General features: G+C 46.4%; 1 long non-coding RNA gene across 1 annotated transcript; it reads left to right on the top strand.

Annotated features, from left to right (window-relative positions):
• Nucleotides 1-7,765: 7,765 nt before the first annotated feature.
• On the top strand, nt 7,766-8,805 carry LOC122442610. The gene is made up of 3 exons (XR_006269676.1): nt 7,766-8,118; nt 8,361-8,469; nt 8,759-8,805. It is a non-coding gene; the product is annotated as an uncharacterized LOC122442610 (long non-coding RNA).
• The last annotated feature ends 4,882 nt before the right edge of the window (nt 8,806-13,687 follow it).

Genomic DNA, 13,687 nt, shown 5'->3' with positions numbered 1-13,687 from the left:
GTTTGCAGTTGTTACTTCTCATCAGAAACACATCTTCAGCGCTATCCATAAAGTGTTGGGTTCCACACAGGGTGGTGGTGAGACAGGGTATCTACCCCCAGGATGACAAGAGAAAATTCAATCTGCTTCCTGGGTCCTCTTGTCAGCCCTTGGGAGGGAGAGGAGAGGTGCAGAGAGCTGCATGACTTTGTTGATAGATTCTTGTTCCCACCTGAGAGCTTGTCTGAAACCTCCTTCCTTCTCTCCTCCCCTTCTTTCTTCCTCCTTCTCTCCTCCTGCCCTCCCTCCCTTCTCTCTTCTTTCTTCCTTTCTCTCTTTTCCTTTCTGTTTCTTCCCTTCAACACATTCACTGAGCATCTACTGAGTATGAGGTGTTATCTGGGGGGTGTTGTGGAGGAAGAGGATATGAAAGTTAATAGACTCTAGTCTCTCTTTGGGAAGAATTTGTAGAACCGAACTGCAGCGAGAAAACAAAGCTGTGCATGGATTAACTGTGCAAAATGCCTTCACAGAATCCACACTCTGTGTACACAGATTGTGGCAGGTGTACACAGAGTGTGGTGTTTCCCTCTCTAATGCAGTGGAGGTCAGAGCAGCTATCGGGCGGGTGTGGCATTCAGCCGCCTCTCCAAGGACAGGCACGTTGAAGCTGAGCAGAATCAAAGGTGGTTTCTCCCTGGCTTCTCTGCATCTGGAAAAGGCCTTTTTAAGATAGTTGAAGTAGAGTTGATTTATAGTGCTGTGTTAGCTTCTGGGGCACAGCAAAGGAATTCAGTCATATAGTGCTGTTCAGTTGATAAGTCATGTCTGACTCTATGCGATTCCACGGAATGCAGCACGCCAGGCTTCCCTGTCCTCTACTATCTCCTGGAGTTTGCTCAAATTCATGTCCATTGAGTTGGTGATGCCATCCAATCATCTCATCCTCTGCTGCCCCCTTCCCCTCCTGCCTTCAATTCACTGGAAGGACAGATGTTGAAACTGAAGGTCCAATACTTTGACCATCTGATGTGGAGAGCCAACTCATTGGAAAAGACCCTGACGCAGTTATATATGTATATGCATATATATATATATGTATAATTCTTATATATGTATATGTTCTTTTTCAGGTTTTTTCCATTAAGGATTATTACCAGATACTGAATATAGTTCCCTGTGCTATCCTGTAGGACCTTGCTGTTTAGTTTATATATAGTAGTGTGTGTCTACTAATCCCAAATTCCTAATTTATCCCTCCCAACCCCATTTTCCTTTTGGTAACCACAAGTTTGTTTCCCATGTCTGTGAGTCTGTTTCTATTTTGTAAATAAGTTCATTTAAATCTTTCTTTAAGATTTTACATACAAGCTCTATCATGTGATATTTGTCTTTGATTTGCTTCACTTAGTATGGTCATCTCTAAGTCCATCCACATTGCTGCAAATGGCATTCAGTTCAGTCGCTCAGTCATGTCCGACTCTTTGCGACCCCATGAACAGCAGCACACCGGGCCTCCCTGCCCATCACCAACTCCTGGAGTCCACCTAAAGCCATGTCCATTGAGTCAGTGATGCCATCCAACCATCTCATCCTCTGTCGTCCCCTTCTCCTCCTGCCCTCAATCTTTCCCAGCATCAGGGTCTTTTCCAGTGAGTCAGCTCTGCACATCAGGTGGCCAAAGTATTGGAGTTTCAGCTTCAACATCAGTCCTTCCAATGAACACCCAGGACTGATCTCCTTTAGGATGGACTGGTTGGATCTCCTTGCAGTCCAAGGGACTCTCAAGAGTCTTCTCCAACACCACAATTCAAAAGCGTGAATTCTTCGGCACTCAGCTTTCTTTATAGTCCAACTCTCACATCCATACATGACCACTGGAAAAACCATAGTCTTAACTAGATGCACCTTTGTTGACAAAGTGATGTCTCTGCTTTTTAATATGCTCTCTATGTTGGTCATAACTTTACTTCCAAGGAGTAAGCTTCTTTTAATTTTATGACTGCAATCACCATCTGCAGTGATTTTGGAGCCCAGAAAAATAAAGTCAGCCACTGTTTCCACTGTTTCTCCATCTATTTGCCATGAAGTGATGGGACCAGATGCCATGATCTTAGTTTTCTGAGTGTTGAGCTTTAAACCAACTTTTTCACTCTCCTCTTTCACTTTCATCAAGAGGCTCTTTAGTTCTTCACTTTCTGCCATAAGAGTGGTGTCATCTGCATATCTGAGGTTATTGATATTTCTCCCAGCAGTCTTGATTCCAGCTTGTGCTTCCTCCAGCCCAGCGTTTCTCATGACATACTCTGCATATAAGTTAAATAAGCAGGGTGACAATATACAGCCTTGATGTACTCCTTTTCCTATTTGGAACCAGTCTATTGTTCCATGTCCAGTTCTAACTGTTGCTTCCTGATCTGTATACAGATTTCTCAAGAGGCAGGTCAGATGATCTGGCATTCCCATCTCTTGAAGAATTTTTCACAGTTTATTGTTATCCACACAGTCAAAGGCTTTGGCATAGTCAATAAAGCAGAAATAGGTGTTTTTCTGGAACTCTCTTGCTTTTTTGATGATCCAGTGGATGTTGGCAATTTGATTTCTGGTTCCTCTGCCTTTTCTAAAACCAGCTTGAACATCTGGAAGTTCATGGTTCATGTATTGTTGAAGCCTGGCTTGGAGAATTTTGAGCATTACTTTACTAGTGTGTGAGATGAGTGCAATTGTGCAGTAGTTTGAGCATTCTTTGGCATTGTCTTTCTTCGGGATTGGAATGAAAACCGAGCTTTTCCAGTCCTATGGCCACTGCTGAGTTTTCCAAATTTGCTGGCATATTGAGTGCAGCACTTCCACAGCATCATCTTTCAGGATTTGAAATAGCTCAACTGGAATTCCATCACCTCCACTAGCTTTGTTTGTAGTGATGCTTCCTAAGGCCCACTTGACTTCACATTCCAGAATGTCTGGTTCTAGGTGAGTGATCACACCATCATGATTATCTGGGTCGTGAAGATCTTTTTTGTACAGTTCTTCTGTGTATTCTTGCCACCTCTTCTTAATACCTTCTGCTTCTGTTAGGTCCCTACCATTTCTGTCCTTTATTGAGCCCATCTTTGCATGAAATGTTCCCTTGGTATCTCTAATTACTTCATCCTTTTTTATTGCTGAGTAATATTCCAGAAATGGTCTTTTCCTTCTCCCTTCTCTGAGGCATCAGCGAGATTCTGGAGCTGACCCTGTGGGTGCCTTTCCCCACCTCTCCAAGGCAGGCCTGGCTGCCCTTACCTGCCAGTGGCCTTCTGGGCCTTCTTTCCCCTCAAATCACAGCAAACTGAGGTCTGCCTCAGTGCTTAAAATGCATGCGGACGCCTATATTCAGGAAGCCTAGACAAGACAGTATTTGTTTTAAAAATAATTTCTTAAAAAATGTGAGCCACATCAACAAGGAAGAAAGTTCAATTTTTAAAAAGGAAATAAAAATAACCTTGGTCAGTTCAGTCGCTCAGTCGTGTCTGGCTCTTTGCGACCCTGTGGACTGCAGCACGCTAGGCCCTGTCCATCACCAACTCCCGGAGCTTGCTCAAACTCATGTCCATTGAGTCGGTGATGCCATCAAACTATCTCATCCTCTGTCATCCCCTTCTCCTCCTGTCTTCAATCTTTCCCAGCATCAGGGTCTTTTCCAAGGAGTCAGTTCTTCGCATCAAGTGGCCAAAGTACTGGAGTTTCAGCTAGAGCATCAGTCCTTCCAATGAATATTCAGGACTGATTTCCAAAACAACATCACACATATAGAATGTCTAGAGAGAAATAGCACCATTTGGAAGGATTTGGGAAGCGGGCTTCCCAGGTGGCCCAGTGATAAAGAATCCACCTGCCAATGCAAGAGATGTGGATTCGATCCCTGAGTTGGGAAGATCTCCTGGAGAAGGAAATGGAAACCCACTCCAGTATTCTTGCCTAGAGAATCTCCATGGACAGAGGAGCCTGGTGGGCTCAAAAAGAGGTCAAAAAGAGTCAGACAGGACTGAACAACAGAGGACACACACTTTCATCCGTGCACCAATCTGGGAGGGTTTCCTGGAGGAAGCAGGCTTTCAGGACTGAAAGAGCAGGCTTGGGCTGGAAGACTGGGTGCTCATTCACTTCACTGGGATTCCTGGAGGGCAGAGACCATGCACTTGGTACCGCTTCCTATGGTGGGAGGCCTGGCACAGCCATGAAAGAACCAAGAACAAAGTGTGCAGGTGACAGGTGAAGGCTGGACAGGACAGTAGAGGAAGCTGAAAGAAAGGGTGAATGAAAGGGGCTGAGAAGAGGGGCTGGGAAAGAGCCAAACTTTGTGTGCACCTTGCTGAGGGTTTTGAGGCAGAGCATGCTGTCAGATGGGAAGCCTGTTCCAGGTTGCAAAGGGATTTAACAGCCTACCGGGGCTTCGGGCGAGGGTAATGGGAACGATGGGCCCCAGGAGTCCAGGAGTCTAACAGTGGCTCTAATTATAGCATCCCCATGACCTTGGGCAGGGAACCTCACCTCTTCCATCTTGCTCATCACCACATCATGTGGATGGCTGCTGTGTTTACCTCCTCCTTTTTTGTTGTCGGGTACCCTGGAAACCCAAGGTAGATTTTCTCCTTGGTCATGAGGCCAGATCAGAGCTGAGCCTATGGTTTGCAGCCTGGGAGGAGAGGCCACGGCTGAGGGAGGAGAGGGCAAAGATGTAGACTAAGGTCCCAGCACTGGGACAACTGAAATAGAGGCCAGAAGCTACAAAGTTTGGCAACTGATTTATTGATGGGGAATACATGTAAATCCATGGCTGATTCATGTCAATGTATGACAAAAACCACTACAATACTGTAAAGTAATTAGCCTCCAACTAATAAAAATAAATGAAAAAAAATAAGGGGAAATAACAATAGTAACCACTTATTGGGTGCTTAATTAATATATACTACCTATCACATCCTAGTGGGTATTATAATTATCCCATTTTACAGATGGGAAAGTTGAGGTTTAGAGAGGTAAAATGATTGCCCAGGGTTAACACTGTTAATAAGTGGTGTGCAGATGCTTGCTCAGTCATATCTGATTCTTTGCAACCCCATGGACTGTAGCCTGCCAGGCTCTTTTGTCTATGGGATATTCTAGGCAGGAATACTGGAGTGGGTTGCCATTTCCTCCTCCAGGAGATCTTCCCAACCCAGGTATCGAACCCACATCACCTGCATCTCCTGCATTGGCAGACGTATTCTTTACTGCTGAGCCACGTGGGAAGCCCTTAATAAATGGCAGAGCTGGAATTTTAAAACTTGATTTTTCAAATCCTATCAGAGCTCTTAGGCACTGCTTTAACCTGCTTTCTTTAAGTCGATTCACTTATGAGGCTTCATCTCTGTTTTTAGACGGTGTCATGTCATGGTTCCTCATGAGAGGCAGGCTGAGGAGGCACTGTGGCCCTTAGGGTTCAGGCCCTGGGATCAAGGATCCTGTGCACAGCGGGCGGGGTAGGCAGGGCCATCAGGAAGGAGAACTTGGGATCTGACATCAGAAGAGGGTGCAGAGGAGGAGGCCCTCTCATTTGTAAAGTGCTTTCCAGCTTTTGCTTTAATTGATTCTCATGACAGCTCTGGGAGTTAAGCATGGAGCTTTTCTTCAATCCCCATTTTCCAGTTGAAGAACCTGAGGCCTGGAGAGGTGAAAACAATTGACCAGTGTCATCCAGCTGGTAAATGGCAGATGGCAGATCCTGATTCTCTCTTGCCTGAGCTGTGCTCCTTGTTGGGGTTCAACATGGGGTCCCCAGAGGATGTTCACTTTGCTGGAGGGTTAAAGAGTACGGGAGCAGAGCGAGCATGGCTGAGGTCCTAAAAGCTGAACTGGGAGAGGTTCTGAGGCACATGACCTTATCCTCAAAGCCCCAAGCTGGGCAGAGGCCCGGAGACTCAGGATCTGTCTGGGACTGGCATAGCCTGATGCCCAGGGCTAGAAGACAATGCCAGTGGTACAGGATCCAGAAAGGAAAGACTCACCCTGAATGGAGCTCCCCTAGGGTCCTGTCTCCAGGATCTTGAGGGTAAAGAAAAGGCAGGGCAAGCTCCGCAGGTTTGGGGCTCTCTGCTATCTCTGACCTTGGCTATCAAGAGGCCCTTGATCAACATAGGCTGTTTGAAGAGTAAAGTGATGGGCAGGTTGCCCAGCCCTGGACCACAGTGGAAGGAATATGTGCTTTGGAGATGGACAGCTGGGGGTCAAATCCTAGCCCTGCCCGTTTCGTGGATGGGTGATTTTGTGTCTTAGTTGCCCCTTCCATAAAATGCGGTAACAACAGTTTTTTCACTGCCATAAAATATGAATGAGCAAATACATATTCATGATATTAGATGAATTTCATTCATTTTATGAGCCCTCTATGTGCCAATGCTGGGCTAGGGGCTGGGGATAGTTCTGTGATCCACACAGACAAGAGCCCAGCCTCACAGCATGGGCCCCCGTGAGTACCACTTCCCTCTTCTCATTTGTAAAGGTAACCGAGAGTTCTCCTCTAGAGCAGGGCGCCCCCCAGCAGCCAGGGAGGAGGAGGTGGATGGGAGGAGGAGCAGATCCTGGGGCTGGTGATGGAGTGGAGGGGGTCAGCTCCGTGGTCCTCCTTATCTGACTGCCCTTGCCCCAGAAACCCAGAGAGCTTGACAACGATGATCTCACTAGTGTTCAAAGCTTCCCAGGGGAGACCGAAGGCAAAGCAGAAAGCACTGGAGTGTGCTTGTGTTGACAGCTGAAGGATCAGAGTGGCTGGCTGGGGATCACAGGCTGTGGGGGTGGCACGGCATTGCAGAGTCTGAAGGTTTTTGCCTGTGGCCATCAGGCCAAGTTCACAGACTGTAGACACTCAAAGGAGGCTCCCTTTCCTAATCAACAGCCTGCACTATGTGCCAGATGCTTTTCTAGGTGGCTTACCCTTCTGGTCTTCCCAAGCCTGGGAATGGGGATCATTGTTCCCATTTTCCAGATTAGGAAACTGAGGCACACGGGAGCCAAGTGGCTTGCTTATGGCCACAAAGCATCATGGCAATAGTCCAGATTCAGGTTCACCTCTCTGTGTCTAACACACACACACACACACACACACACACACACACACACACACTAAATGCAGTGACTGGAGACCTGCTCTCTAGGCTGGCTAACAGTGGACTGGGAGGACCCCTCTTGACATCCATCCAGTGTCTGTCCGCCTGGAGCAGGCAGCAGGGACAGAGGTGGGGAGAAGGCCCAGGAGTCAGACCGCAGGTTCCCCAGCAGCGCAGGACACCGGAGGTGGAGGAGGACACGGGGCGGCTCTGCTCACCACCCTCCTTCCGGTGGTCTGCCTCTTGACCAGACATCTCAAGACCCCTTTGGATGCATTTTCTTCTCGTGTTTACCTTCGCCCCCACCCCACCCCGCTTCCTGATTCATCCTTTACCCTCTCTTTTCCTTCTCCCTTTCTCCCTGCTTTCTCTCAACTTCCTCGCCCCCTCTCTGTCCCTCTTCTCTCGCGTTTTCTACCCTTTGTCTCGTTACCTCCTTCCCTCCTTTTCCGTTTGTTTTTCTTCCCCGGAGCCCCCTCCCCACGCACCCCTCCCTCTGGCCCCCTCCCCGTCGCCCGCATCTGCGCCTGCAGCTCTCCCTCCGCCCTCGGCCCCGCCCTCCTCTCGCCCAGCCTCCCCCCTTCCATCTCTGCGCTCGCTCTCTGTGATTTATTACTCGCCCTGCTGCTTCTGACAAACTATTTGTAGGAAAATGAGATTTGGTCCGCGCTGGATGGCTCCTCTGGGAGGCAGGCGTGGGGGTCGGGTTCGGAGCCCCCGTGCGGGCCCCCCCACCAGAGCCCACGGCGCTTACGGAGCTCTTTAAGATAAATGAGCAAAATTAAGAGACTCACTGGGGGAAGAAAACACGGGATGGCAGCGAGCGAGAGCGGCTGGTACAGGGTTTCCGCCCAGAGATTCATCCACGTGCGCCCCACTGGGGCCTCCCCCATCTGCCGCAGACTCCAGGGAGCTCTCTTCCCCAAGAAGAACTTCCAGACCCCGGGGCGCCTTTCTTCCTCCCCCTGGATGTGGTCGTTGAAAAGGGCAGAGACCTTTCTAGAAGGACGTAAGCAACAGATGGGGCTGGAGGAGCAGGTCTCTGGGGGTGCTCAGGAAGAAACCAGACAGAGGGGGAAGAGGTGGGGAGAGGACCGAAGAGCCGGTGGATGTCTGACGGGTTGGAGGGGTGGTGAAATCAGCCTAACTGGGTGGGTGAGTGCCCGTGGACCACCCACATCTGACGTCCAGGTTACTTCAGCCATACCCAGATCCCACGGGAGCCTAACCAGTTTCTTATCTGGATCACAGGCATGACTCAGGACAGGACACAGGCAGTGGAAGCCCGTGACTGAAGCAAGCCCCCAGGCCTCACCTCCAAGGCAGGGTTTAACACTTCTGGTCGGCTGAGCAGCAAACTGTAAGCTCCCTGAGGGCAGGTGGGAGGTCTTGGGTTTTCTGGTGGAACCTAAGGGCTGCAAGGAGGTCAAAGCAGTCAATCCCAAAGGAAATCAACCCTGAATATTCATTGGAAAGCGAAAGCAAAATCGCTCAGTCATGTCCGATTCTTTGCGACCCCATGGACTGTAGCCTACCAGGCTCCTCAGTCCATGGAATTTTCCAGGTAAGAATATTGGAGTGGGTTGCCATTTCCTTCTCCAGGGGATCTTCCCGACCCAGGGATCGAACCCGGGTCTTCCGCATTGCAGGCAGACGCTTTACCATGAGCCACCAGGGAAGCCCATCGGAAGGACTGATGCTAAAGCTGAAGCTCCAATCCTTTGGCCACCTGATGTGAAAAGCCGGCTCAATGGAAAAGACCCTGATGCTGGGAAAGACTGAAGGCAAAAGGAGACGGGGGCGGGAGAGGATGAGATGATTAGATAGCATCACCGGCCCAATGGACATAATTTGAGCAAGCTCTGGGAGACAGTGGAGGACAGAGCAGCCTGGCTGCTACAGTCCATGGGGTCGCTGAGTTGGACACAACTTAGCCACTGAACAACATCCACCTTAGGGCTGGCTCACTGTAGGCCCTAAATACTATTTGTGGAGGGAGTGATTGCACCAACACAAGCCTGTCTTTCAAACTCAAGGCTTCATTTTCAACTCCCATGGGATGTGCCCTGGAGCCAGTTTTTCAGGACATGTTTTTCCTTATTTTAAAAACAATACATTTTAATGGATGCAGTATCTTCTCTTATCTCCGGGAGAGCAGTAATTATTCTGTAACTTTGTTTTGTATTTTTTTTTTTTCTGTTTTTGAAGTCTTAATTTCCCTTTTAGTAAATAAGAAAGAATTCTCTCTCAGAAATTAAAAGTTGAAATGTAGAAGTTGAAATAAATTAAGTAGGAGGCCTGAAAGATAATGTGAAAAAAACTCCAATACATTTATTGTTCTGTCAAATGTGAAGAAAATAGAGATAAGCTTGGACAAGAAAAGAAAAGTTACCTACCAGTTCTATAGTTTGGTGTCTATCTGAATTTGAAAAGAAAAAGGGTCATATTGCACATATTTTTGATATGCTTTACATATCAAATATCATCAAATACAATGATATTATATTGTGCATCCTTTTTTATGATATTCACTATTCCTCTAAGATATAATGTTAAATGGAAACAGTTTATCGACTGTATGTTTGTATGTTCCTTGTATGGCTTCATTATTAATAAAAAGGCACATATTTTGTTCATTTTGATTATTTCCAAATTTTCACTGTTATAAAGTGATGCCAATATTAGTATGGTCCAGATTATACTATTTTTTTTTTTTTTTTGGTCATAGCTGGTGATAAAAGCAGTGATCTCTGCTCCTTCCTGGCTTTATAAGAATAAGACATGACACATTTAAAAGTTAACAACTCCAGGGGTTCTGATCTGACAGCCCACTCTGGATCGGTTCTTCTAGAACTTTTCAAGGTTTCAAAGACCACCTGAATCTACCCACCAGGACGATTTGAGAGTGTTCTGCCAGCGAGAGAGGTAGATTAGGCTTTAGCTGTTATAAGAACCAACAAAGATACAGTATTTGAAGAAAAGGGTTGTTGAGCTTGAATTTTGTAAGAAGTCTACAAATAAAACGTGAACCAAATTAATTATATAATTTTGAAATCTACTAATTTCAAAGTATCCTAAAATGTAACACTTGAAAATGGTGGCATCACGCTAAGAGTCTAGTGGGTCTAGTATCATATGTGTGGAGAAGAAAGGAATTTGAGGTGTAAAGATGTTGGGGAAAAATTTGAAATTCACTGGACTTTGCTGGTGGCTCAGTGGTAAAGAACCTGCCTGCCAGTGCAGGAAACAGGGGTTCAATCCCTGGTTGGGGAAGATTTCACATGCCATAGGGCAACTAAGCCCATGCAAGACACAACTATTGAGCCTGTGCTCTAGAGCCCATGCTCCTCGGACCAGAGAAGACACCACAATGAGAAACCTGCACCCTGCAACGCGAGAGTAGACCCCGCTCTCCGAAACTAGACAAAAGCCTGCGCAACAAGAAGAAGACCTAGTGCAGCCAAGAATAAAACAAATAAAATTTTATTTTAAATGAAATAAATAAAATTTTATTTAAAAGAAAATTTTATTTAAAATAAAATTTAAAAAAGAAAAATCTTTGGAATTCAGTGACAACACAGGTAACCAAGTTACTGGGCACTTTTGAGGTGAAGGTCATCTCCCTTCCTTGGAGAGTAAGGTATCCATCTTTATGTCTGTCTGTCAGCCTGGAGTTTGCAGGTCTCAAGAAGGCTGATAGATGAGGCCAAACAATCTGATCATTTGCTCCTTGAGTTCGTGCTGTCATCAGCATTTTTATTATAAACAAATACAACAATTTCTATGGATGCAACACTTCAATCTACTTCTTGGGGCCCTTAAGGACACCTTATATCACTTGTTATAAACTTCAGTGTACAGAGTGGGAGGGACAGTAATGAAAGGAGAGGAGACTCCATGAACTGTTTTCAATATTTGAAAAAATATGTGGATTACTGACCATAAAGCATCATGGGATAGTACAATGTCAATTTCTTTGCTTTAAATTAATTTCTACCAACTTATGATATTTCTTTTTTAAATTTATTTTTGGCTAAAAATAAATATGGGTCTTCCTTCTGCTCAAGGGGTTTCTCTAGTTGTGGTGAGCAGGGGCTACTCTTTGTTGCAGTGCGCAGGCTTTTTATTACAATGGCTTCTCTTGTTGCAGAGAATAGGCTCTAGGGTGCTCCGGCTTCAGTAGTGGCAGTGTGTAGGCTCAATAGTTTCGGGGTACAGGCTTAGCTGCTCTGTGGTATGCAGGATCCTCCTGAACCGGGGATCAAACTGGTGTCCCCTGAATTGGCAAGCAGATTCTTAACCACTGGACCACCAGGGAAGCCCTATGATACCTCTACTTATTATCTCAAATGAATTGCTCTGATTAACATTTTTCTAGGTCTTTGATTAATATGTGGAAGGAAGAGCCAATTGTTTAATAAACTCAATCTGTTTTTTTCTAATCATGAAGGAGTTCATGGTGGGTAGTAAAGGGGGTCTCTATGAAAAGAGCTTGAGAGGCAGAGTAAAATATCATCCATGGCTCACTCTCTACTCTGTTGCTGCCATGAGGCAAAACCGGCCCAAATAAGCACGTGCATGCTCAGTTGTGTCCAACTCTTTCCGACCCCATGGACTGTAGCCCACCAGGTTCCTCCATCTATGGAATTTTCCAGGCAAGAATACTGGAGTGGGTGGCCATGCCCTCCTTCAGAGGATGTTACTCACCCAGGGATTGAACCTGCGTCTCCCGTGTCTTCTGCATTAGCGGGCAGATTTTTTTTCTTTTCTTTTCTTTTTTTTCTTACCATGAGCCACTAGGGAAGCCCAAATGAAAGGACTCTCTTGACCTTGCAGTTGACAGCATGGTGGGGATTTCCTAGGAAAATCCATTCAAATCTCTTTCTCCCTCAGATCATGAGAGAGGTGACATCTATTGCGTGTGGGTGGGTGGGGCAGAAGGCATCCATAATGACTGGGGAAGAGGCATGAATATGACAAAAATAGGGATCTCAGCCAAAAAAGATGATTCATGACTGACTCAATCTGGAGGCCTCTCACTTCATTTTATTAGTAAGAAAAGAAGCGGTGGAGGATGTGGTGGTGGAGGGGGGGCAGAAAAGAAATTAAAACACTGTGATCCCTTTAATATGGTCCAAGATTTACTCTGCATAATCCAGCCATATTTTTGATAGGAAATTCACGGCTCCTCTGTTCCCAGTAACAGAACGGTGATCTTTATGGGGCCGGTGTGAGGAAGCTGGCGGGTACAGCCCCCGTCACATTAAACTGTCTCAGTGAAGAGGCAATTTGTTTGATATTAAGAGTTATAAAAATATCAGCACAGAGCAGTTATGCCGGGGATATTGCACAAGCCAATCTGAATTTTAATGTAGTGTGAGCAATAAGCACCGTATTTCCCGTGCCCACGCCACACTCCCTCTCTGCAAATATTTGAAGAGAAAAAATAGAGGTTTGGAGTGTCTTGCTCTTTTCCACTTCCGCCTCGTGCGGACTCATCCTGCACCAGATGAGTGGGAGCTGGCAACGGGTTTTTGAGGTACCTAGGAGCCAGGAGCATCCTCGAAATTGTTAGCAGAGAGAATTAGAAACATGGCCACATGGACTGACTTCCTACATCCCTGTTCATGCCCCTTACTCAAGCACGAGTCTCATCTCGGTGCCTCCTAGGACTCAGCCCTCTCTGCCCACTAGCCTCTTAGGATTGTCATCCCAAGTATGCTTTATTTTTCTTAATTCAATGGAATGCCAGTTCCCAAGCATCCCACCCCCTCAATCGTCTAAATCCACCCTAAAACGTCCTTCTTATCTTCTCACCACGCCCTGGTCCCATCCCCAATTCATCTAGCTCCGTGACCTATAGGTACAAACTGTGACCTCTCCTCTCTGTCTCCTTCTATCCGTCTTCTCATTATTTCCATTTACTGTCATTCTTCTTCCTTCACCTCCCAGTCACCTCTTCCCTGCCTCTTCTCCCATAAATATCCATTCAGCCTTACAGATAGATCTTTCTGAAACGTGCTAACCAATTAATTTCACTTCCACAGGGCGCCTACTTCACATTAGGCTGAAGGAGGCACAAACATGAATAAGACTGTTGTCTCTGCTTTTCAGGGACACACAGTGTGGTTGGGGGAGAGCTGGGAGTGTGCAGTGGGGGTGTGCTAGACAAGCACTCTGGTCATTTTCTTTTTTTGAATTAATTTTTAATTGGAGTATAGTTGATTTACAGTGTTGTTAGTGAATCAGTCATTGATCGTTTCTGGATTGTGGGTGCTCAGTCATATCCAACTCTTTGAGACCCCATGAACTGTAGTCCACCAGGCTCCTCTGTCCATGGACTCGTCCAGAAAAGAATACTGGAGTGGGTTGCCATTTCCTGCTCCAAGGGATCTTCCCGACCCAGGGATCAAACCCATGTCTCCTGCATCTCCTGCATTGGCAGGCGGGTTCTTTACCACTGCACCACCTGGGAAGTCATACGTATACTTATATCCACTCTCTTCTAGACTCCATTCCCATACAGGTCATTAAAGAGCACTGAATAAAGTTCCCTGCAATACACTAGGTTCTTATTT

Source organism: Cervus canadensis, chromosome 5 (assembly GCF_019320065.1).
Source record: "Cervus canadensis isolate Bull #8, Minnesota chromosome 5, ASM1932006v1, whole genome shotgun sequence".
Classification (NCBI taxonomy): Eukaryota; Metazoa; Chordata; class Mammalia; order Artiodactyla; family Cervidae; genus Cervus; species Cervus canadensis.
This window is presented reverse-complemented; position numbering and strand designations above follow the sequence as displayed.